The following is a 26,394-nucleotide window of genomic DNA, read 5'->3' on the forward strand; positions in this document are numbered from 1 at the left end:
CCTTTGAAGAAAGATAACCTAGAATGTGTGCTTCAAAGGCACTCTCAGACATTCTCAATGAACTATGGGGTATTTGATGTAAGGGGCAATTGTCACTATCCCACAAGTATACAACTTAATATTTAAATTCAGTGGTTTTTTTTCTGTTTTTGTTTTGTTTTTGTTTTTGTTTTTAGACAGAGTTTCACTCTTGTCACACAGGCTGGAGTGCAATGGCGCGATCTCAGCTCACTGCAACCTCCACCTCCCGGGTTCAAGTGATTCTTCTGCCTCAGTCTCCTGAGTAGTTAAGTTTACAGGCAGCTGCCACCATGTCCAGCTAATTTTTGTATTTTTAGTACAGACGGGGTTTCACCACATTGGCCAGGCTGGTCTTGAACTCTTGACCTCAGGTGATCCACCCACCTCAGCCTCCCAAAGTGCCGGGATTACAGGCGTAAGCCACTGCACGCAGCCTAAATGTACAGTGGATATCGAAATTTTCAACCCACACTTTACAAGCAGAATCACTCTTATGAAACAAAGCCAGAAAAATTCCAAAGATGAAAAAAGACAAAATACAATTTTGTCTTGTTTCATGCAGACATTTTAAACAAAAACATTACTAACTCAGTCTCAATCTCCTTGACATATACTATTAGGTAGGAAGGTTTGGTATCTGACATGTCACTTGTTCTTACAAGTTCCCAAATTTCCACTGTGCTGTCAGAGGCCAGCAGCGTGAAATGAGTGGCATGAATGGTAGTATTTACTTGGGCAATGTAAGAGACCATTAAGGATCAAAATGATGGTGTCAGCTAAAAGGGCTCAGTTACTCATTTTTAGTTGTACATTAGTGATTTTTTAAAATTGAGCTTTTATTTATGATTTTTGTTAGGGCCAAAATTTGAAGATAGCATTAGAGTTCTGAGCCCCACCATCAGTGTCAAAACAGTCATTCTATGCTGGAAACACAACCTTCTGATTTCATGTAATTCAGTTATTTTTTTAAAAAGAAAAATGAAAATATATAATCTGTATTAAAAAATGTACAAGGGAAAAAATCTATTGAAGAATGACAAGCTGTGATAAATTATGAATATTAATTGTTGTACAATTCCAATGAGTGCTCCAATATTAGTTCTTGAAACCCAAGAACTAATTGGTGACAGTGGTACAAACTGGTGATCATAACTTGAAACAGAATAAAAATTTAAACTAGATGAACTTTGAAGCACTAATTGGGTAAGGTTCTCCCAAATGGCACCCACAAGGTAATGCAGTCCAAAAGAAATTTAGGGCAAAAAATCTATTACCCCATTAGCCAGTACATGGGAACCAATCACAGCCAGATTGGCTCGTCTCTGCTGGCCTCATCACAGAAGAGCAGGGCTCTCATTGCTATCATCAGATATTCCACATTGCCTGGGATTTCTGGTTGGAGCGTCTATTTCATGTATTCTCCCACACCTCTTGACCACTACCCCAAAACAAATGCCTGTATCTTTTGTCCTCTTAGCATGTTCATTTCTGTGTTGTTCTGTGCCACTTTGAGAAACTCCCTCCCTCCCACTGCTGAGTTCTTCCAAATTCTCTATACTTTGCCCCATTCTGTTGTAAAAAACACTCCTTAACTTCTTCACAGAATCCATCTACTTCCTGGTCTCACCCAAACCTGATTCTGCACAAGAGTCCCACTTCCCCTGTTGCCCTCCCAGGGAAGGCTGCTCATTCTCCCAGTCCTCACCTGAGAGACGATAGTACGGATGATGGGGGAAGGCTGGCCTCAATGCCTCTTTGCTACTTTGGTACTTTCTGATCATTACTCTTTCACCCACATTCTAACACCCTTTTTTCCCCAGTAGGTGCCTGGTCTTACAAACCTTACTGTCTTCCTCCCTCGTTGCTGTTACCTACATTCTTCCCTTTTACTCCTCTACACTACATTGAAGAATGCAACTGGTTCACATTTTACTGTCTCTATATCAAGCATGGCGTTATCTTTGGTAATGCCAATATTCACACTGATGAACCAACCAACCAACACTGTAGTCTCAAATTTCCTTTACTCCACAGCTCCCAGGACCTTCATACCCATTCCACTGGGACAAGCCTCTACCCTAGCTCTACTGTGGACTTCACCATCACATCACCTATGTAGCAATATCAGAAAGTCCTCTATGCCACCAACCTCTATTTGTTCAACTTTTTCACTCCTGTCTCCCACTACAGGTGCGCTTCAACCTCATCCAGGCCACCAGCTCCTCCAGTGACCCTTTCCTCAAATACGACCCTCCTCCTAGCATCTATGGGGTATGCCTATGCTATGGGCAGTATCTATGGTGATCACTGTTCAACTACTATCTTGGCAGTAGTCTCCACTTCCTCATACTCTTGATTCATAAGTCAGATTTGTTAGCCTCTGTCTCTGGCATCTCACTTTGATGCTAAAGATGCAGAATATCTTACATACCTAGGAGAGAAAAAGGCTTGGGTAACCTTTATGCTAGCAGCTCAGAATAGCCATATACACATTTCTCATCTACTCCACACCATCCTGCAATACAAAATGTTACATAGAGTCTTCGCACCACGAAGGCATCATGTCAAAGCACATGCCATCTTTTCCTCTTATACATGATTTGGCTCCTTCGTAATAGATGTAGGAATGTAGTCAGAACCAGGTCATGGGTCAAGATTGCCAGGAAACTATCCAGGGAAAACAATATATAAAGGGCACTAGGGTATCATTGGTGCCAGTTAACTTAGATTTTCACATCTTACTCCCTACATAACTGGGCAAGGTAAATTGGCCCCATTCCCACCGAAGCAGATGGACCCCTAAGGGGAAAAAAACACCTTTCCCACAAGTGCTGACCTACCAAAGAAGATATCATGATGGCAAATAAGCACATACAAAATCTTCAACTACATAAGCCAAGATGGAAATGTAAATTAAAACCACAATAAGATACCAGTTTACACCCATTTGAATGCCTAGAATAAAAAAATTACTGACAGCACCAACTGCTAAGGAATTCTAGAACAACCGGAACTCTCCTGTGCTGCTTACGGGAATTCAGAACAGTACAATCACTCTGGAAAACAGGTTAGCAGTTTCTTATAAAATTAAGCATACAATTACCATATGACCCAGCAATTCCACTCCTGGGTGTTTATCCAAGAGAAATGAAAACTTATACGCACACAAAAATGAAAAGAAGTTCCGCCCACCATCGCTAAAACCTTCAATGGGTAAACTGATCATAGGTAAGTGGTCCTTCAATGGGTAAATAGATAAACTATGGTACGCCTATACAATATGCAGCAGTTTTTTAAAAAGCGAACCACCATACATGTAACAATTTGGATAAATCTCAAAGGCATTACACTAAGTGTAAGAAGCCAGTCTCAAAATGTTACACACTGTATAATTCTATTTATATAAATAACATTCTCATAAGACAAAACTATAATGATAGACAATAGATGAGTGACTACTAGAGACTGGGGATGGGGAGGGCATGATTCTAAACTGATAGCACAAGGGAGTGTTGCAGACTGATGGAACTGTTTGGTATAGATTGTGGAGGTGTTATGCAAATCTACACATGGGTTAAGCTGTATACCAAAAAAGAAAGTCAATTCTGCTGTATGATAATTTTTAAACTAATACAGGAAAAGCAGTTTATAGTCTCAGTAAAATACACATAAAATTCATTTTGGATCACACACTGCCTTCATATTCTTGGAAATTACAAAAAGCACAACTCTTTAAAGTCATGGTGGCACTGTGATCATCAGCACTAATTTTATATAGTAACTCTGTGTAGCTTCCATATTATTTTCTAGCAAGTATAAAGGAAAATGAAGCTAATCTGGAGCCCATCTCAAAGTGAATTAATGCAAATGACAATGTTAACAATATCTTCAAAGTTGCATAGATTTTTTTCCCACAGATATTACCGTGCTAATGTGGGAAACTGACCCTCTACATTGCTTTGTTTAATTCACATACAGCACAATAGCCCTGTGGTGTTCAGTACTCACAGAACAAAATGCATTGAATACATTATGTTGCCAATTGCTCATTTCACTCAACCTTCCAGATACCTTGCTGTCTCAAAATCGCAGCTGCTGTCTCCTGTCAATGAGAAAGGAATCTTCTGTGGTTACTGAAGCAGCTGATACAAACACTAAGGTGACCTGAGAGTGTTTACAAATAAACTCTAGTTGGCTGAGTCAGTTGGTTTTTCTGTTTTCTTTGTTTTTTAAAATTGGGTTGTATGCTTATGTGAGAGGGGTACGTTTTCCTTTTGTAAAACATATTATTGTATACTTTTTCATTGTATCTTATTTCTTCTAAACAAATGCAGGGATGTTAAAGTAACTCTTATATATTTAACCAGTACGTCCAGTTTTCACCAGCTAGGGACAGAAATGAGGCACCCTTCTTGTGATTGCTCTGATTGCTTACTGTAATAACTCTTGAGTGTGACTTCTCAGCTCCTGCTAATTGTCCGTAGGAGGCGATCTCTTTGCTGCCTCATCATGAGGCCATCATACCCCTTCTCCACCATTCTCAAAACATCTTAAAGGTTTCCCTGTAAAATTACAAATGTACATGGATCAACATTCTGCCAAGGCGCCTCAAATTGCCAATCTCCAGGGCTCCATGTGCATCTGGAAGGAAGTCTGCCCTCCTAGCAACATCCTCATCCAGGTACTGAAGCAACACTTGGCACCTCAGTTTCAAAAACTCACACAAATGGAATCCTAAAAAAAAAAAAAAAGAAAAAAGAAAAGAAAAAGAAAAAGAAAAAAAAAGGAAAGAAATGCAAATTCCCCTAATGGCTGGGTGAAGAGGCTCATGCTTGTAATCCCAGCACTTTGGGAGACTGAGGCAGGAGAATTGCTTGGGCTCAGGAGTTCTAGACCAGCCTGGGCAACACAGGAGACCCCATCACTACAAAAAATTTAAAAAATTAGTCAAGTGTGGTGGCACACACCTATAGTCCCCGCTATTCAGAAAGCTGAAGTGGGAAAATGCCTTGAGCCCACGAGGTGTAGGTTGCAGTGAACCATGATCACACCACTTCACTCCAGCCTGGCCAAAGCAAGAAAATAACCTGTCTTAAAGCAAGAACCTGCCTCCAAAAAAAAAAAAGTTTCTTTACCCATATGCTCACCATATGTGTATGTGTTTATTACAAAAAGCTAAAAAGAGATTCTGACCTAAAACATGTACTTTATATTTTAAAATACAGATTAAGGAAATATCACAGTTAGTTGCAATAAAACTCACAAGTAAACCTTAGAAATTGAAATTGCAACTTTATACAAAAACGTACCTATTGCAGAGTACAAAGTAATCTTCAGTTGACTATCAAAACTGTCCTTTCTCCAAAAACAGAGTGACAGATTTCCCTATGGCAAAATATTTTTATTTCCCCAAAAGTAAACTATCCCTCTCAGTAAAGGAGAAGTACAGGGGAACTTTCTCAACTTGATAAAGAATATCTACAAAAAACCTATAGCTAACAGCAAACTTAACAGTGAGAAACTAGAAGCTTTCCTGCAAAGATTGACAGCAAGGCAAGGATGTCTCCTCTCGGTACTCCTTTACAACATCATACTAGAAGTCCTAACTATTGCAATAAGATAAAAAGAGGAAAGAAAAGGCATATATTTGGAAGGAAGAAATGAAACTGTCTTGTTCAAAGATGACATGATCATCTATGTAGAAAATCTGACAGAATGGAAAAAAAAAAAAGTAGACTCCTGGAACTAATAAGCAATCACAGCAAGGTTGCAGAATATGAGGTGAATATACAAAAGTCAATTGTTTTCCTATATACCAGCAATGAACAACTGGAATTTGAAATAAAAAACACAGTATCATTTATACTAGCATTCCCCAAATGAAATCTTAGGTATAAATCTAAAAACATGTATGAGATCTACATGAAAACTACAAACTCTAATGAAAGAAATCAAAGAAGTAAATAAATGCAGTGGTATTCTATGTTCCTGGATAGGAAGATTCAATATTGTCAAGATGTTAGTTCTTCCCAACTTGACGTATAGCTTCAACTCAATCAAAAACCTAGCAAGTTATTTTATAGATAACAAACTGATTCTAAAGTTGATGTGAAGAGGCCGGGTGTGATGGCTTACACCTGTAATCCTAGTACTCTGGGAGGCCAAGGCAGGATCATCTGAGGTCAGGAGTTTGAGACTAGCCTGGCCAACATGGTGAAACCCCATCTCTACTAAAAACACAAAAATTAGCTGGGAGCATTGGTGCATGCCTGTAATCCCAGCTACTTGGGAAGGTGAGGCAGGAGAATCGCTTGAACCCAAGAGGCAGAGGTTGCAGTGAGCTGAGATGGTGCCATTGCACTCCAGCCTGGGGGACAGAGCAAGACTCTGTCCAAATAGTAATAATAATAATAGTAGTAATAATAATAATAATAATAATACAGTTTATGTGAAGAGGAAAAAGACCCAGAATATCCAAAACAATATTTAAAAAGAACAAAACAGGGGGACTGACATTACCCAACTTCAAGATTTACTACAAAGCTACAGTAATCAAGACAATGTTATATTGGCAAAAGAATAGACAAACAGATCAATGAACAGAATAGACAGCCTAGAGGTAGACCCACATAAGTAATAGTTAACTGATCTTCGACAAAGGAGCAAAGGCAACACAATAGAGAAAAGACAGTCTTTTCAACAAATGGTGCTGGAATTGGACATCTACAAGCAAATAATAATAATAATGATAATCCTAGACATAGACCTTACACCCTTAACAAAAATTAACTCAAAATATATCACAGACCTAAGGGTAGACCTACTAGACAGCCTAGAGGTCGACCCACATAAGTAATAGTTAACTGATCTTCGACAAATGAGCAAAGGCAACACAATAGAGAAAAGACAGTCTTTTCAACAAATGGTGCTGGAATTGGACATCTACAAGCAAATAATAATAATAATGATAATCCTAGACATAGACCTTACACCCTTAACAAAAACTAACTCAAAATATATCACAGACCTAAGGATAAAATGCAAAACTATAAAATCCTATAAGATATCATAGAAGAAAATCTAGATCACCTTGAGTTTGGCAATGACTTTTTGTTAATAGATACAATGCCAAAGGCACAACCTATGAAAGAATTAATAAGCTGACTTCATTAAAATTAAACATTTATGCTCTGTGAAAGACATCATTAAAAGAATGAAAAGACAAGCCACAGACTGGAAGAAAATATTTGCAAAAGACTTATGAAGGATTATTATTCAAAATATATAAAGAAGTCTTAAAGTTCAACAAAAACAAACAACTCAATTAAAAAACAGTCCAAAGACCTTGACAGATGCCTCACCAAAGAAAATAAACAGATGACAAATAAGAATATGAAAAAATGGTTCCATATCATAAGTCACCAGGGAAATGCAAATTAAAACAACGAGATACCATTAAAACAACGAGATACCATTAAAACAACGAGATATCGGCCGGGCGCGGTGGCTCAAGCCTGTAATCCCAGCACTTTGGGAGGCCGAGGCGGGCGGATCACAAGGTCAGGAGATCGAGACCACAGTGAAACCCCGTCTCTACTAAAAAAAAAAACAAAAAACAAAAATACAAAAAATTAGCCGGGCGCGGTGGCGGGCGCCTGTAGTCCTAGCTACTCAGGAGGCTGAGGCAGGAGAATGGCGTGAACCCGGGAGGCGGAGCTTGCAGTGAGCCGAGATCACGCCACTGCACTCCAGCCTGGGCAACAGCGTGAGACTCCGTCTCAAAAAACAAAAAAAAAAAAAACAAAAAAAAACAACGAGATATCATTATATAATCGTTAGAATGGCCAAAATTCAGAATACTGACAACACTAAATGCTGGTGAGGATGTGGAGTAACAGGAACTCTCATTCACTGCAGTGGGAATGCAGTTTGATGGTTTCTTACATATTCTCACCATAAAATCCAGCAATCACACTCCTTGGTTTTTACCCAAGGGAGTTGAAAACTCATATCCAAACAAAAACCTGCACACAGATGTTTATAGCAGCTTTATTCATAATTGCCAAAACTTGGAAGCAACCAAGGAGTTTGGTAGGTGAATGAATAAACTTTGGTATATCTAGACAATGGTATATCTAGACAATAGAATATTAGTGCTAAAAAGAAGTAAGCTATCAAGCTATGAAAAGACATGAGAAACCTTAAATGTATATTACTAAGTGAGAGAAGTCAATCTGAAAAGGCTACAAACTGTATTATTCCATTTATATGACATTCTGGAAAAGGCAAAGCAGTGGCTACCAGACCGTTTGGGGGCAAGGAGGGAAGACTAAGAAGAGAAGAGGATGTTTATGGCAGTGAAACTATTCTACATACTATAAAGGTGGATACACATAATTTAATATTCTTCAAAATCTGTAGAATGTACAAGACAGAGTGAACCCAATGTACACTATGGAACTGGGGTGATAATGATGTGCCAATGTAGGTTCATCAATTGTAACAAATGTAGCACCCTGGTGGGGAGTGCTGATAATGTGGAAAGCTATGCCTGTGTGGGGACAGGGGATATAAGGGCTACCTCTGTGCCTGCCTCTTAATTTTGCTGTGAATCTAAACTGGTTACAAAAATACTATGTAAAAAAACACAAACTAGACTACCTCTTCTTTACTCTTCCTCTAGCAAATACACTTTTCTAATAGGCCTAGTTTCTTCTTTTGTCATATGAAGAATAATTATAATGGGCTGAACATGGTGGCTCACACCTTCAATCCCATCACTTTGGGAGGCCAAGGTGGAAGGATCCCTGAGTCCAGGAGTTTGAGACCAGCCTGGGCAACATGGCAAAACCCCATCTCTACAAAAGATACAAAATTTATCTGAGTCTGGGTGGGGCGCTGTGGCTTACACCTGTAATCCCAGCACTTTGGGAGGCTGAGGTGGGCAGATCACTTGAGGTCATGAGTTTGAGACCAGCCTGGGCAATGTGGTGAAATGACGTCTCTACTAAAAATACAAAAATTAGTGGGGCATGGTGGTAGGCACCTATAATCCCAGCTACTCTGAGGCTTAGGCAGGAGGATCACTTGACCACGGGAAGCAGAGGTTGCAGTGAGCCGAGATTTCGCCACTGCACTCCAGCCTGGGCAACAGAGCAAGACTGTCTCAAAAAAATAAAAATAAAAAAATTATCCAGACCTGATGGCAGGCACCTGTAGTCCCAGCTACTTGGGAGGCTGAGGTGGGAAGATCGCTTGAGCCCGAGAGGTCAAGGCTACAGTGAGTCATGATCACACCACTGTACTCTAGCTTGGGCAACAGAGTGAGACCCTGTCTCACAATTTAAAAAATAATAATAATAAAAAAGAATGACTATAATGGAGAGCAGTGGGAATGATGCTGAGACTTTTTATGATCATCACAGAACTTCTCTCCAAAGTTTGAAGAACTTTATAAACAGTAGTTATCCTTTTTAGTGCTAAAAATGTGAGTGTGATGACTAAAAGGAGCTAATTTATGTGGAAATGATTTGCTATTATTGGCTGTTACTCATCCATCTCCCTAACTAGACTGTATCTTTCTAGAAGCAGGAAATGTGTCTTATTTGTCTTAGTTATTTATAATGCCACACTGTTAGGACACTGCCATACAAATGCAAAGGATGTTTGTGAAACTGAATTCAATTGGATAAAATACTATATTTTACAAATTAGAGGTAAACCCCTAAAAAGCAAACAGTAGCTTAACTTTCTTTCTGAAGTATATTTACACTAATTGGCACTCACTCAGCAAGTCACATCAGTAGTCACTGACACTGGGTCACCTCATGCTTTGATTAGGAGAGGGTCTGAAAAAGCGAGCAGAGAGATGATAGAGGAGGATGAAGATGCAGAATATAGTCTTGGAAGGGTTCACACTTCTGCCTTCACATCTCTGAAAGTCTCCTCTGCCTTCAACTGAGAAAGGACCAATTAGAAGTTCTGTCAGGATATACCTGGCCATATACAAATGTAGATTGCTTTTCTTTCCATGATTTGAAAATTTTTTGCATAAAATTGTTATTAAAAAGCTTCAGAGGATTCATTTATTGAGCTATCACTTTAAATACCTAATTCCAGGCTCTGACTTATTTGACCGGGAATAAACCCTAAACAAAAAGTTTGGAGGAAAACTGACCATTGCTATTGTACACTGGAGAAATTGTTTTTCTAAGCAAGCTACTGCTTAGTCACTCTTGTATTTAGTATTCTACAATGACACAATACAGGTTCAAAATCTGAGTTCATTCACTAAAAAAATCATGGCTATGGTCTTGACTCTCAATAGCTCTTCTGGAAATTGTTCACAATATCTCTACCTTCCCCAAGATATCTTCATAGAGTGATTTTTTTAGCAGTGTTTCAGGTAGAAATTAATAGAGAAGCCAGTGGTGTTTCTTAACTTGCAGTGTGCTTGTTAACCATGCATATTCCTGGGCGACTCCTTTTGAAGATAGCTAGGGCCAAAGAATCTGCATTTTCTTAAGCATGTGGTGGCCATCATGCTGGTGTTCTATGCACCACACATTGAAAAACACGGAGCCAGAAACGGGTCATCTGTCTAGGCTGACTGACGCTGAAGTGGGAACTACGTGCAAGCCTGCTGCTACGCACTGCAAAAACAAAACCTCCCAGCACTTGAAAGGTAGCCCTCCACTGATAATACACAGATATATCTACAGTACAATTTATATTCTTTGTGCACCAGAAAATAACATTTCATAACTTTATTTACCCAGTACTGATAGTGCTGTAATAATCTCTAGGGCAGCATCAGGTTTGTGGATTTTTCTAACATGCCTTCTCTTTTGCTTTTTTTACAATTTATTATAAAATGAAACAGATGACTGTCTCACACAAATAAATATATTTAATAAATGTATGTAATATATATGTATATATGTAAATATGTATTTACATGTATACTATATATTTTTATATATGGCTTAGTAAGTTATCATAAGGAAAACACTCTTGTAACAACAACCCAGGTCAAAATTTAGAACTTTACCAGCCACCCTCACCCCAGAACTGCTTCCATCTGTCCCCTTTCCATCACAGAGGCTTCATCCCTCCAAAAGTGACCACTATCCTGATTTGCATAGCAATCATTCCCTCACAAGAGTACCTGGATACAAAAATTTACTTTTGCCCAGTTTTTATCTTGATATGTCTTTTAAGTCTCTTCTTCATTTTTTTTTTTTTTTTTTGAAACAGGCTCTTGCTGTTTGGCCTAGGCTAGTCTCAAATGATGCACCCACCTTAGCCTTCCAAGCAGTTGGACCATAGGCACGTTTTACCACACCCAGCTTAAGTCTCTTTTAATCTCTTTTTCTATCTGTATTTCTTTTTTGTACAATTTATCTGCTGAAGAACTTGGGGCAATAGACCTGCAGAGTTTTCCACAATCTGGATTTGCTGATTGAAGCCACATGAAGCAGTCCAGCCTGCTGGTTCTTCTGTTTTCTTTACTTTCTACAAACTGGTATCTGGACCCTGAGGCCTGATTCATCTCAGCTTCAATTTATTTGACAAAACAGTAAGTACCACAGTGTGTGTGTGTGTGTGTGTGTGTGTGTGTATATATGTTTGTTTGTTTTTAAATCAGGAGGAGTATTTAACTTCATGGCTAGGCATGGTGGCTCACACCTGTAATCCTAGCACTTTGGGAGGCTGAGGCCGGCGGATCGCCTGGCTCAGGAGTTTGAGACCAGTCTGGGTAACAAAGTGAGATGCCATCTCTACAAAAAATACAAAAATTTTTTGTATTAAAAAAATACAGACATAGAGGTGTGTGCCTGGGGTCTCAGCTATTCAGGAAGCTGAGGTGGGAGGATGGCTTGACCCTGGGAGGCGGAGGTTGCAGTGAGCTGAGATCACTGCAACTCTAGAGTAACTCCACTTAACTCTAGTCTGGGCGACAGAACCAGACCCTGTCTCAAAACAAAAAAAAAAAAAAGAGAGAGAGAGAGAGGTATTCAACTTCGACTTTTGCTCTTTTTTCGATAGTTGGTGATATCAACTATTTTGGTAATTGATGGACAGTGGTGCCTAGATCTGTTAATGTACTGGGGGTTGTAGCATGATGATATTCTTTCTTTTAAAATTGTACTTTAAGTTCTAGGGTACATGTGCACAATGTGCAGGCTTGTTATATATGCATACATGTGCCATGTTGGTGTGCTGCACCCATTAACTCGTCATTTACATTAGATATATCTCCTGATGCTATCCCTCACCCCTCACCCCATCCCATGACAGGCCCCAGTGTGTGATGTTCCCCACCCTGTGTCCAAGTGTTCTCATTGTTCAATTCCCACCTATGAGTGAGAATATGCGGTGTTTGGTTTTCTGTCCTTGTGATAGTTTGCTCAGAATGATGGTTTCCAGCTTCATTCATGTTCCTACAAAGGACATGAACTCATCCTTTTTCATGGCTGCATAGTATTCCATGGTGTACATGTGCCACATTTTCTTAATCTAGTCTATCACTGATGGACATTTGGGTTGGTTCCAAGTCTTTGCTGTTGGGAATAGTGCCACAATAAACATACGTGTGCATGTGTCTTCATAGCAGCATGATTTAGAATCCTTTGGGTATATACCCAGTAATGGGATGGCTGGGTCAAATGGTATTTCCAGTTCTAGATCCTTGAGAAATTGCCACACTGTCTTCCACAATGGTTGAACTAGTTTACACTCCCATCAACAGTGTAAAAGTATTCCTGTTTCTCCACATCCTCCCTAGCAACTGTTGTTTCCTGACTTTTTAATGATCACCATTCTAACTGGTGTGAGACGGTATCTCATTGTGGTTTTGACTTGCATTTCTCTGATGGCCAGTGATGATGAGCATTTTTTTCATGTGTCTGTTGGCTGCATAAATGACTTCCTTTGAGAAGTGTCTGTTCATATCCTTTGCCCACTGTTTGATGGGGTTTTTTGATTTTTTTCTTGTAAATTTGTTTAAGCTCTTTGTAGATTCTGGATATTAGCCCTTTGTCAGATGGGTAGATTGTAAAAATTTTCTCCAATTCTGTAGGTTGTCTGTTCACTCTGATGGTAGTTTCTTGTGCTGTGCAGAAGCTCCTTAATTTAATTATATCCCATTTGTCAGTTTTGGCTTTTGCTGCCATTGGTTTTGGTGTTTTAGTCATGAAGTCCTTGCCCATGCCTATGTCCTGAATGGTATTGCCTTGGTTTTCTTCTAGGGTTTTTATGGTTCTAGATCTAACATTTAAGTCTTTAATCCATCTTGAATTAATTTTTGTATAAGGTGTAAGGAAGGGATCCAGTTTCAGCTTTCTACTTATGGCTTGCCAGTTTTCCCAGCACCATTTATTAAATAGGGAATCCTTTCCCCATTGCTTGTTTTTGTCAGGTTTGTCAAAGATCAGATGGTTGTAGATGTGTAGTATTATTTCTGAGGGCTCTGTTCTCTTCCATTGGTCTATATCTCTGTTTTCGTACCAGCACCATGCTGTTTTGGTTACTGTAGCCTTGTAGTATAGTTTGAAGTCAGGTAGCATGATGCCTCCAGCTTTGTTCTTTTGGCTTAGGATTGTCTTGGCAATGCAGGCTCTTTTTTGGTTCCATATGAACTTTAAAGTAGTCTTTCCCAATTCTGTGAAGAAACTCATTGGTAGCGTGATGGGGATGGCATTGAATCTATAAATTACCTTGGGCAGTATAGCCATTTTCACGATATTGATTCTTCCTATCCATGAGCATGGTATGTTCTTCCATTTGTTTGTGTCCTCTTTTATTTCCTTGAACAGTAGTTTGTAGCTCTCCTTGAAAAGGTCCTTCATATCCCTTGTAAGTTGGATTCCTAGGTATTTTATTCTCTTTGAAGCTATTGTGAATGGGAGTCACTCAAGATTTGGCTCTCTGTTTGTCTGTTATTGGTATATAAGAATGCTTGTGATTTTTGCACATTGATTTTGTATCCTGAGACTTTGCTGAAGTTGCTTATCAGCTTAAGGAGATTTTGGGCTGAGATGATGGGGTTTTCTAAATATACAATCATGTCATCTGCAAACAAGGACAATTTGACTTCCTCTTTTCCTAAGTGAATACCCTTTATTTCTTTCTCCTGCTTGATCGCCCTGGCCAGAACTTCCAACATGATGTTGAAGAGGAGTGGCAAGAGAGGGCATCCCTGTCTTGTGCCAGTTTTCAAAGGGAATGCTTCCAGCTTTTGCCCATTCAGTATGATATTGGCTGTGGGTTTGTCACAAAAGCTCTTATTGTTTTGAGATACATACCATCAATACCTAGTTTATTAAGAGTTTTTAGTATGAAGGGCTGTTGAATTTAGTTGAAGGCCTTTTCTGCATCTATTGAGATAATCATGTGGTTTTTGTCTTTGGTTCTGTTTACATGATGGATTACATTTATTAATTTGCATATGTTGAACCAGTCTTGCATCCCAGGGATGAAGCCTACTTGATTGTGGTGAATAAGCTTTATGACGTGCTGCTGGATTTGGTTTGCCAGTATTTTATTGAGGATGTCTGCACTGATGTTCATCGGGGATATTGGTCTAAAATTCTCTTTTTTTGTTGTGTCTCTGCCAGGCTTTGGTATCAGGATGATGCTGGCCCCATAAAATGAGTTAGGGAGGATTCCCTCTTTTTCTATTGATTGGAATAGTTTCAGAAGGAATGGTACCAGCTTCCCTTTGTACATCTGGTAGAATTCGGCTGTGAATCCTTCTGGTCCTGGACTTTTTTTGCTTGGTAGGCTATTAGTTACTGCTTCAATGTCAGAGCCTGTTATTGGTCGACTCAGGGATTCAACTTCTTCCTGGTTTAGTCTTGGGAGGGTGTCTGTGTCCATGTCTTCTAGATTTTCGAGTTTATTTGCATAGAGGTGTTTACATCTCTGATGGTAGTTTGTATTTCTGTGGGATTGATGGTGATATCCCCTTTATCATTTTTTATTGTGTCTATTTGATTCTTCTCTCTTTTCTTCTTCATTAGTCTGGCTAGCGGTCTATCAATTTTGTTGATCTTTTCAAAAAAACAGCTCCTGGATTCATTGATTTTTTTGAGGAGTTTTTTGGGTCTCTATCTCCTTCAGTTCTGCTCTGATCTTAGTTATTTCTTGCCTTCTGCTAGCTTTTGAATGTGTTTGCTCTTGCTTCTCTAGTTCTTTCAATTGTGATGTTAGGGTATCAATTTTAGATCTTTCCTGCTTTCTCTTGTGGGCATTTAGTGCTATAAATTTCCCTCTACACACTGCTTTAAATGTGTCCCAGAGATTCTGGTGCGTTGTGTCTTTGTTCTCATTGGTTTCAAAGAACATCTTTATTTCTGCCTTCATTTCGTTATGTACCTAGTAGTCATTCAAGAGCAGGTTGTTCAGTTTCCATGTAGTTGAGCAGTTTTGATTGAGTTTCTTAATCCTGAGTTCTAGTTTGATTGCACTGTGGTCTGAGAGACAGTTTGTTATAATTTCTGTTCTTTTACATTTGCTGAGGAGTGCTTTACTTCCGACTATGTGGTCAATTTTGGAATATGTGCAATGTGGTGTTGAGAAGAATGTATATTCTGTTGATTTGGGGTGGAGAGTTCTGTAGATGTCTATTAGGTCTGCTTGGTGTAGAGCTGAGTTCAATTCCTGGATATCCTTGTTAACTTTCTGTCTCATTGATCTGTCTAATGTTGACAGTGGGGTGTTAAAGTCTCCCATTATTATTGTGTGGGAGTCTAAGTCTCTTTGTAAGTCTCTAAGAACTTGCTTTATGAATCTGGGGGCTCCTGCATTGGGTGCATATATATTTAGGATAGTTAGTTCTTCTTGTTGAATTGATCCCTTTACCATTATGTAATGGTCTTCTTTGTCTCTTTTGATCTTTGATGGTTTAAAGTCTGTTTTATCAGAGACTAGGATTGCTACCCCTGCCTTTTTTTGTTTTCCATTTGCTTGGCAGATCTTCCTCCATCCCTTTATTTTGAGCCTATGTGTGTCTCTGCATGTGAGATGGGTCTCCTGAATACAGCACACTGATGGGTCTTGATACTTTATGGAATTTGCGTCTGTGCCGTTTAATTGGAACATTTAGCCCATTTACATTTAAGGTTAATATAGTTATGTGTGAATTTGATCCTGTCATTATGATGTTAGCTGGTTATTTTGATTGTTAGTTGATGCAGTTTCTTCCTAGCATTGATGGTCTTTACAATTTGGCATGTTTTTGCAGTGGCTGGTACTGGTTATTCCTTTCCATGTTTAGTGCTTCCTTCAGGAGCTCTTGTGAGGCAGGCCTGGTGGTGACAAAATCTCTCAATATTTGTTTTTCTGTAGAAGATTTTATTTCTCCTTCACTTATGAAGCTTAGTTTGGCTGGATATGAAATTCTGGGTTGAAAATTCTTTTCTTTAAGAATGTTGGGCCGGGCGCGGTGGCTCAAGCCTGTAATCCCAGCACTTTGGGAGGCCAAGACGGGCGGATCACAAGGTCAGGAGCTCGAGACCATCCTGGCTAACACGGTGAAACCCCGTCTCTACTAAAAAAATACAAAAAGCTAGCCGGGCAAGGCGGGCGCCTGTAGTCCCAGCTACTCTGGAGGCTGAGGCAGGAGAATGGTGTGAACCTGGGAGGCGGAGCTTGCAGTGAGCTGAGATCCAGCCACTGCACTCCAGCCCAGACGACAGAGCACGACTTCGTCTCAAAAAAAAAAAAAAAAGGAATGTTGAATATTGGCTCCCACTCTCTTCTGGCTTGGAGAGTTTCTGCTGAGAGATCTGCTATTAGTCCGATGGGCTTCCCTTTGTGGGTAACCCAACCTTTATCTCTGACTGCCCTTAACATTTTTTCCTTCATTTCAACTTTGGTGAATCTGACAATTACGTGTCTTGGAGTTGCTCTTCTCGAGGAGTATCTTTGTGGCATTCTCTGTATTTCCTGAATTTGAATGTTAGCCTGCCTCACTAGGTTGGGGAAGTTCTCCTGGATAATATCCTGAAGAGTGTTTTCTAACTTGGTTCCATTCTCCCCATCACTTTCAGGTACACCAATTGATGTAGATTTGGTCTTTTCACATAGTACTATATTTCTTGGAGGCTTTATTCATTTCTTTTTACTCTTTTTTCTCTAAACTTCTCTCCTTGCTTCATTTCATTCATTTGATCTTCAATCACTGGTACCCTTTCTTCCATTTGATCAAATCAGCTACTAAAGCTTGTGCATGCATCATGTAGTTCTCATGCCATGGTTTTTGGCTCCATCAGGTCACTTAAGGTCTTCTCGATGCTGTTTATTCTAGTTAGCTATTCGTCAATCTTTTTTCAAGGTTTTTAGCTTCTTTGTGATGGGTTCGAACATCCTCCTTTAGCTCGGAGAAGTTTATTACTACCGATTGTCTGAAGCCTTCTTCTCTGAACTTGTCAAAATCATTCTCCATCCAGCTTTGTTCCATTGCTGGCAAGGAGCTGTGTTCCTTTGGAGGAGAAGAGGCGCTCTGATTTTTAGAATTTTCAGCTTTTCTGCTCTGGTTTCTCCCCATCTTTGTGGTTTTATCTACCTTTGGTCTTTGATGATGGTGATGTACAGATGGGGTTTTGGTGTGGATGTCCCTTCTGTTAGTTTTCCTTCTAACAGTCAGGACCCTCAGCTGCAGGTCTGTTGGAGTTTGCTGGAGGTCCACTCCAGACTCTGTTTGCCTGGGTATTACCAGTGGAGGATGCAGAACAGCAAATATTGCAGAATGCCCAATGTTGCTGCCTGATCCTTCCTCTGGAAGCTTCATCTAAGAGGGGCACCCAGCTTTATGAGGTGTCAGTCGGTCCCTTCTGGGAGATGTCTCCCAGTTAGGCTACTTGGGGGTCAGGGACCCACTTGAGGAGGCAGTCTGTCTGTTCTCAGATCTCAAACTCCATGTTGGGAGAACCACTACTCTCTTCAAAGCTGTCAGATAGGGACGTTTAAGTCTGCAGAAGTTTCTGCTGCCTTTTGTTCAGCTATGCTTCCCGGGTGAGGTGATGCCCTGCCCTGCTTCAGCTCACACTCCGTGGACTGCACCCACTATCCAAAAATCCCCAGTAAGATGAACCCGGTACCTCAGTTGGAAATGCAGAAATCACCCATCTTCTGCGTCACTCACACTGGGAGCTGTAGACTGGAACTGTTCCTATTTGGCCATCTTGGTACTGCCTCCAGCATGATGATATTCTATCATTTTGTTTTCATTTATTAGTTAGAATAACTTCAATAGAAGGTGCTTCCCTTTATCAACTATTTGAACACAGAGGTAAAATTCATAAAGGAAAGTAAAGACAAATATTTGACTCTTTAATTTTCTTTACCTAGTTTTTGAGGAAATGAATTGGTTCTGTCATATTCAGAAGATAATCAACAGGTTGCCTTACTTGATATGACTGCATACTCATGGATTTAAACACATATGATCCACTTTTGATTCACTGCAGTTCTTAACCTTATTGAAGTTCAGTTGCCCATCTTTGGCCAGTGGGATCTTCTTCAATCTAGCTTCAAGTTGACTATTCTGTAATAGTAGTCTTTGATAGCTTATTTGTTCATCTTGTACGTGATGTAAAACCAGATATTTTTCTAAGAAGACATGGTTTCCTTTAATGGGAAAAGTTTTTCCAGACGACCACCAAGGCAATAGGGCTGTTCATTACTACTGAATTGGTCACTGTTTCTAGGCTTTTTTAATTAATAGAGGTAGGAAAAACATGTATTGAAAAATAAAACACCTGTGAGTTCATAACTGATATATCCAATTCAAATTCAGGAATACAGGGTTTTAACTAATATCTTCTACAGTATATTTGTATTTCTTTCTTCCACCCCAAAATTTTGTGTTGATGGAATTAGAAGATCCCATACTTACTTTTTGTTTTATTTCACATTACACATATGATAGTTTTAGCAAAGCAATACTATCTTAATACTACTATTAGTACTGGTCTTGAAGCAAAAGACTAAGACAGGTATTTATAAGATACCTGATCAAAGTGCCTTTTATCAGCACAGAAGAGAGGAGGTTCATCTGTGATTTGTCTTTATCTGGTCTTTGAGAGCAAAGAATTTATATCCTAGTCTCACTGTTCACCACAGTTCTTACTATATAGTTTTAAAAATTGGGAATTTTATAAGTTCCTTTACCATCTTCAAGGCCTATCTAGAAGGAAAAAAAGGCTAATAAAAAATATGACTAAGAACACGTGATCATTAGTTCCCATTCAAAGAGGGAAAAGCCCTTTGCAGATCATCACAGAATATGCAAAAGAAAAAAAATCATGGAAGATAGTCATCAACGATATACCAAAGAAACTCCACTCTAATGCTAGGTATGCCAGGTGAAGCACTCTTGTTTTTTTTTTTTCTTTCCAATATAACTACTATAGATCACAGGGTTACGAAGACAGATCTCTTCAAGCAACAGACTGTGAGCATCTCTTCATTCACCATCTCACATGGTAAAAATTATGTAATTTATATATTTGCTTTTTTTGTTCAGTGGTCTATAGGTCATTTCTGTCTATCTCTATCACGTCTCTCTGCCTTAGGAAATTCTTGTAGGGCAAGCACTTTGTCTATTTTGCTCCACAGAGTTTAGTACCACATGTAAATAAAGTCTTACTACATGCTGATGTTACTGATATTGAATTCACAAACCATGAGACAAAAGCTTCAAGATGATCATGGAAAGAATAAATGAAACAAAAAATGTATCTGGATCACTTTGCATCATGCTGGGCATCAGAGAGTCTGAATTCTTGGCCCCTGTGTGTACTGGTTATTTGTATCCCCATAGATTGCTGAGCCTCAGTTTTCTCATCTATAAAGACAGTACTAGATGGGTGAGCTCTACTCTCAAGCTCAAAGATTTTTTTGTTTTCTTTCTATTTTACTTTGTGTAATCCACCCATAAGACAGCCCAAGCTTTAGTTACCCAGAAGTTTTTGCATATCTCTGAAAAACCTTGTAAAATTACTGTTATTTCTTCCAAGTAGTAGAACCAGTACTAAGTGGGAATCAGAAGACTTGAGTTCCAGTCCTAGGGACATTGAAATGGTTTGGCTATGTCCCCAACCAAAACTCACCTTGAATTGTAATAATCCCCATGTGTCAAAGGCGGGGCCAGGTGGAGATCATTGAATCATGGAGGCAGTTTCCCCCATACCGTTCTCTTGGTAGTGAACAAGTCTCATGAGATCTGATGGTTTTATAAATGGAAGTTCCCCTGCACAAGCTCTCTTGCCTGCCACCATGCAAGACTTGCCTTTGCTTCTCCTTTGCCTTCTGCCATGATTGTGAGGCCTCCCCAGCCATGTGGAACTAAGTCCATTAAACCTCTTTCCTTTATAAATTACCCAGTCTCAGGTATGTCTTTTTTAGTAGCATGAGAACAGACTAATACATTCTAGGACTCCTGAAGGTCACCATGCCACAGGCCCTGAAGTAACAGTGCAGATCCATACCACCAAGCTGAGGAGGAAAGGTCTATGGTTCATTCAGAATGAAAGTTAAGACCCCCACCTTTACTCCAGGATTAATGTCCTGAGAAGCCCTTTTGGTTGTGTTTTCCTTAGTTGCCATGCTGGATTCAGGCCATTACTCCTCCACCCTACTTATCCCTTCCCAGGCAAGAGGTACACACAGATTCCTTTGAGTCTCATTCTCATCTCCCTATAGCACCTGTTGCTCTTTCTTCATTACAGCCATTTAAGATTTTATCTTGTAAAGAATCTATCAACATCCATTAGCAGTTGAGATTTGTTTTATCTGATGTAAATGTCTAGTAACTCTCTTGAAATTCTGGAGCATTTCAAGGTATAAAGGACCTTAGAGGTTAATTTACAAATGCTTTCTCCTGACCTGTTCATTAGTACTTTTTATACTGGGAGAGAGAAGTTAAGGAAATGAAAGTTCTATTTGGGATTTCATTGCTGACTCATTGTATGACCTTGGGCAGCTCTTTCTTAGATGTACTTTTAATATATTTAGATCAGTAAGACCATGGCACAGCTTCTAAGGATGTGTTTCTATGCCTTCCTCCCCCACATAAATAAATATCCACAGCAACTGGCTTGACTGTTGATTTGCATTTAAACACCTACAATATGTCTGTTGGGAGTTAATATTACAGACACAAGTTTTTAGGTCTTACACCTCAGAGTCCAGAACAGGAAATGAAGCCTCATAGGATCTAAGTCCTTTGGTTAGGATTCTGAAAATTAGATAACAACAAATCCAGATTCTGAGGCCAGTATCATTCTTTCATATCAGGTAGATGGGAAGGCAAGCTGTCAATTAACCTTTGGAAAGCTCCATTACCTCCCATCGACCCAACAATTTTATTCATAGGATTCTTTTCTAAGGCAGTAATGAATTTACCTACTGAAATGCTATCAAATACTTGTTTATGATGGTGAAAAATTATAAAAAGAGAGAAGGAGTTTAACATGATGTGGTATTCCACATAATGAAAAAAATGCACAGATGTTAAAAACATTGTAAAATATATTTAATGGCAGCAGAAGATCTTCAAGGCATATTGTTACCTGAGAAAAAGTAAGTTATAAAAGAGTTCTATATAGAAAAAAAGTATAGCTATGTATACTAAAGTAAAAAATATGTCAAAGCTGTTCATAGTATTTTCTCTAGGTGGCAGCATTACAAATGATTTTTATTATACTGTTTATCTGTATGCTTAAAATTTTCTCCACTAGAGATTTATTTCTTTTGTGAGAAATAAAAAAAGAAAATAAAAAGTTGAACAACCAAGAAGTTAAGTCAGTTCCATGGCAAAACAACAGTCAAGGAATGCATGTCAAACTATGCACAAGAAGGACACAAAGTACAATATCAAAGCAGACAACTGAATAAGATCAAAGCAGCAGGATGCTCAGATTCCCAGCATTCTTTTTGTGTAAGCAGGGGCCTCTCACTTCACAGTCATCTTCATTCTTTTAGGGCTCTGAGTCAGGTGGCCAGGTAATATTAGCCAGGTATACAGATAAATAACGCATCATTACTTCTGGTTACTAGGATTATTAACTGTGTTTGCTCTGATTGTTTTTTCTTTAAGTTTAGCAGGATTGAAATAAAGACATAGGAGAGTAAAATATACTTATTAATCTGAAATAAGAGTGGGAATGTGAACCTTACTCATTCCATCTCCTTCTTAATTTGATTGATTGCTTTGCCCTAGAGTATAGCTGAATAGATTACCAATCCTCTTCTACATTTTCATATAAACCCACAAGGGAGGAGATAGTTCTATGGACAGATTCCATCACTTGACAAAGCAAGATCTTGTTTACCTCCTGGAGTGACCCCAACCCCAGTCACCCTAAGATGCACAATCTTCCACTTTCAAGCCTTTGAGTAATTACTGGGGGAGTAAAGACATCTGAGAACTTAGTGCTCCCTGGGGGATACACTTTGCATAACTAACATTTCAGTCCTTCAAAATTCCTTAGGGTTTATTGCAACACATAATTTTTGCTAATTGATTTATATAAACTTACGTTTACTTTCACTAACCCAAATAATTTGTACTGATAGATTTTCAATCTAGAACATTTTCTGGAAAATTTATTGCTGAGCATTGGAGTCTAAATTAAAACACAGAATCCAGCTTACGTCTGGGTTACAAAAATCTATTTTAGTATTTTTCCTGCTCCATGCTTGACTGACTGTCTATATTATAACTACTCTTCAGCAAGCCCTAGACATACAAAACAAGACTAAAGTTATAGAATTCCAATACTGTGGTTTTAAATCCACCCTCATTACCCTTTTCCAGAGGCCCCTTTGGGAAATAAAAATGGATCAAGAATAACATATCTGACCACCAAATACAGTAATCATTCATTATTAATGTCCCAATGTCACACCAAAATGGAGGATGAAGGGTCCATTCAAATAATCCTGTAACATTGGCTAAGATTCCTCAAAGGGCACTGTGCTTTAGTTTTGAAATCAGCTGCCAGCTAAGAAACAAATTCAATTTCAATGCACTTGGCAAACCTCCAGATTAATTTCATCTATAAAGTCATTTTTAAACTCATTGCTTACTTAGATTGACCACAAACTTAGTGAGGAAGAACTTTCTTCTCTCTGATTATACACACAGAATTCTACTCATATCAAACAATGAGTGGAGTTTCAGAAGGCAAACAAATGGAAAAACAGGATCAAAAAACTAGCTCTGAGTAAACATAAATATCAACCAAACCTCAAGTCATTTATTTCAACATTAATCAACATGATTAGAAAGCACCTCTCCACAGTATCCTAAATCTTATGCCCATCCCACTGCTATTTAACTGCAGACAGAAACCATCTTGTGAATGTCCAGTGAAAATCCAAATGTCTACAAGTAAATTAACAAGTAAAGTAAGTAATAAAATTAAAGAACCAAAACAAAAGGGACAACTGAGCTGGAGATACAGAAAATATGGGTAAGACTATGTGAGAGATTTACAAGGATGGGACAACTTATATGACCTCTCTATGATTTATACCTTACCTGCTTCCAAAACAGGGGGGAGATGGCAGGTTACTTACAAATAGTAAGGTATACTATTAAAGTTAAAAATTTAAAACACATGAAAGAGAAAGACGAAAGAGACATTTAAAATGAGATTGTTACCGGAATTGAGCACTCAGTTTAGCTTGATGAAAGGAGGAAAAAATGTGTGGCCAAAAGTAGACGGTTGAACAAAAAGAACTGGTATGAGGAATTAAATATATAAAGGGATTATCAATAGTCAATACAACCTGTAATCCTAGCACTTTGGGAGGCCAAGGTGGGTGGGTCACCTGAGGTCAGGAATTCAAGACCAGCCTGGCCAACATAGTGAAACCCCGTCTCTACTAAAAAATACAAAAAAAACTAGCCGGCCGAGGTGGCGGACGCCTGTAGTCCCAGCTACTCGGGAGGCGGAGGCAGGAGAATGGCGTGAACCCGGGAGGCGGAGCTTGCAGTGAGCTGAGATCCGGCCACTGCACTCCAGCCTGGGTGACAGCGCGAGACTCCGTCTCAAAAAAAAAAAAAAAAAAAAAAAAAATACAAAAATTAGCCAGGCGTGGTGGCACATCCCTGTAGTCCCAGCTACTTTGGAGGCTGAGGCAGGAGGATTGGTTGAACCCACGAGCTGGAGGTTGCAGTGAGCTGAGAACCACCACTGTACTCCAGCCAGCCCGGACCACAGAGTGAGACTCCATCTCAAACAAAAACAAAAAAACAAAACAAGAGGGTAGCAGTAGATGATTTCTGTAAACAGAATGAATTTAAAAAGACCTGAAACACCGAAACAAGAAAGATCTTGCCCTTTTAGAATTGCATGGCATCTTTGTGCAAATTCAGAGTCTGAAAGGCAGAGATAAGATTCAACAGAGAAAGCTAGATGTAGAGAGGTCTGGCCTGAAAAGAGCTGAACTCAATAATCAGAGAGAAAACATTGACAACAAGGAAATTCCTAAGGAAAATTTATTTCTGAAACTAGCAAAAAAATGGACTCTGTAATTAAACTTTGTCCATGTTGCTTGTCCATTCACTTACACTGTATCAAGGATTTGTGCTCTGGGACTGCTCACACAAATGTCAACAACATTCTTACACTTTAAGCAGACAATAGAGGGTAAGTGTGGGATGATTTTGGTCAGAGGAATGTCTTCTCCTCCATCTTCCTTCAGGTCGGTGCAAAGCTCAAGATCATCAGTGACCCTGAGGAGCCTTCGGTGTTATCACAGAATCCAAAGAGTAAGGATGAGATTGGCCAGCTTGACTCCAGAGATTTCACATAGCTAGAGCTAACACGAGAAACTAAATGAATGCTTCCTTGAAATGAACAAATATTCTGTGATTATATGATGAGGGCCAAGAGGCCATCCTGAAGTTAGAAAAAGTAGTTAAGTACCAAATTATAATAGCATTTGTTCTCTATAGAAAGAGCAGGTCTATCTTAGGTGGAAAACATTGGTACAGACACAGCTTAAAGTCTATAAATAGACTATATAAGTGGTAGAACAAAAGCTTAGAAAAACCATGTGGGCAGAAAGTAAAAACAAGTATACAGAGAAAATATATTCAAATATATTCAGGGAACAAGATAGTAGGTAATTTTTTTCTTCATATATATATATATATATATATACACACACACACATATATATGTATCCATATGTTTACTTTCATATTATAATTTATTATAGGAACATGGAATACTTTTTAATAATTTGGTGGCTTTTTGCTTGCCTGTTTGTTCTTTGGCATATACAAGATCCAGCATTTTAAAAATAGAAGGCAATGATGAGTGCATTATAACAGAGACACTATTAGTAGTCATGGGAGAAGAGCTGGGCAGAGGGAGGAAAAAATAACACAAAGGCTTTTGTGTAAGAGCCCTGGAATTTGGTGCTAGCCAGTGCTAGATCTCCCTTTAAGCGCTCCGCCCACAAAGTATTACAGCCAAGTCCTTGCCCATCAACTAGCCTCAAAACTTCCTTTAAATGTAGCAAGAATACATTTTGTTTTTCAGTCTGCACGGGGTCAGCTGCACGGTGGGGCAGCAGCTAGGGCTTATGGAACGACAGAGATTTCCGGGAGAGGCAGCTTCAACAGGAATGAAGGAGCGTCAAGTAACATAAGGCAAATGTAAATAGACACCAAGGGTGGAATGACCGGACCCTTGAAAGGACTATAAACAGCCAGCAGCAAAGTCCCAGCAGGACTCTATTTGCCTTGGAGCCAAACTAAATCTGGGAGTTCTGACCACGCTGGCTTCACCAAAGGGCAGACAGTGCCCTAATCTACCCTAAGCAGGAGACTGGTGTCCTGGAGCCACCTCCTATCTTGTGCAAGACCTGGACAAGACACAGGACAGAACAGTGTAATTTAAAAGAGTGCACCCTCTACTCCACATGCACAGTCAAAGAGAATTCATGAAACACACGTACCACACAAATAGCCAAAGGAAGGATTTTTAAAAACTTTTTTAAGAAATTATTTTGCCACAGAAATAATGTGAGTTCATTACAAAAAAAGATAGAAAAGATAAGACAGAGTGAGACATTATATCAAAAAAAAAGAAAAAGAAAAAAAAGGTACTCAATAAACCACCACTGAATGAAGAGTAATTAGATAAATCACTAATAATCCTATTATTCATATAAAATGGTATATAATTTTCTAGATCATATTCTATATTTGTGTTTTTCTTACTTTATAACATATGAATAGTCTCCCATGTAAATAAGTATGTTTCATAATTCCCTATGGCTGCCTAGTATTTTATGAACGTACAACATTTATATGTAGTCAAGCCTTTGTAGCTAGACATCTGGCCT

The 26,394-nt window shown here is 39.0% G+C and overlaps 1 protein-coding gene across 5 annotated transcripts in view; it reads right to left on the reverse strand.

Annotated features, from left to right (window-relative positions):
- Positions 1-26,394, reverse strand: part of LOC105477949 (A-kinase anchoring protein 6) — a 651,033-nt gene that overhangs the window by 309,872 nt on the left and 314,767 nt on the right. The window lies entirely within an intron of this gene.

This window comes from Macaca nemestrina, chromosome 7, assembly GCF_043159975.1.
Source record: "Macaca nemestrina isolate mMacNem1 chromosome 7, mMacNem.hap1, whole genome shotgun sequence".
Lineage (NCBI taxonomy): Eukaryota > Metazoa > Chordata > Mammalia > Primates > Cercopithecidae > Macaca > Macaca nemestrina.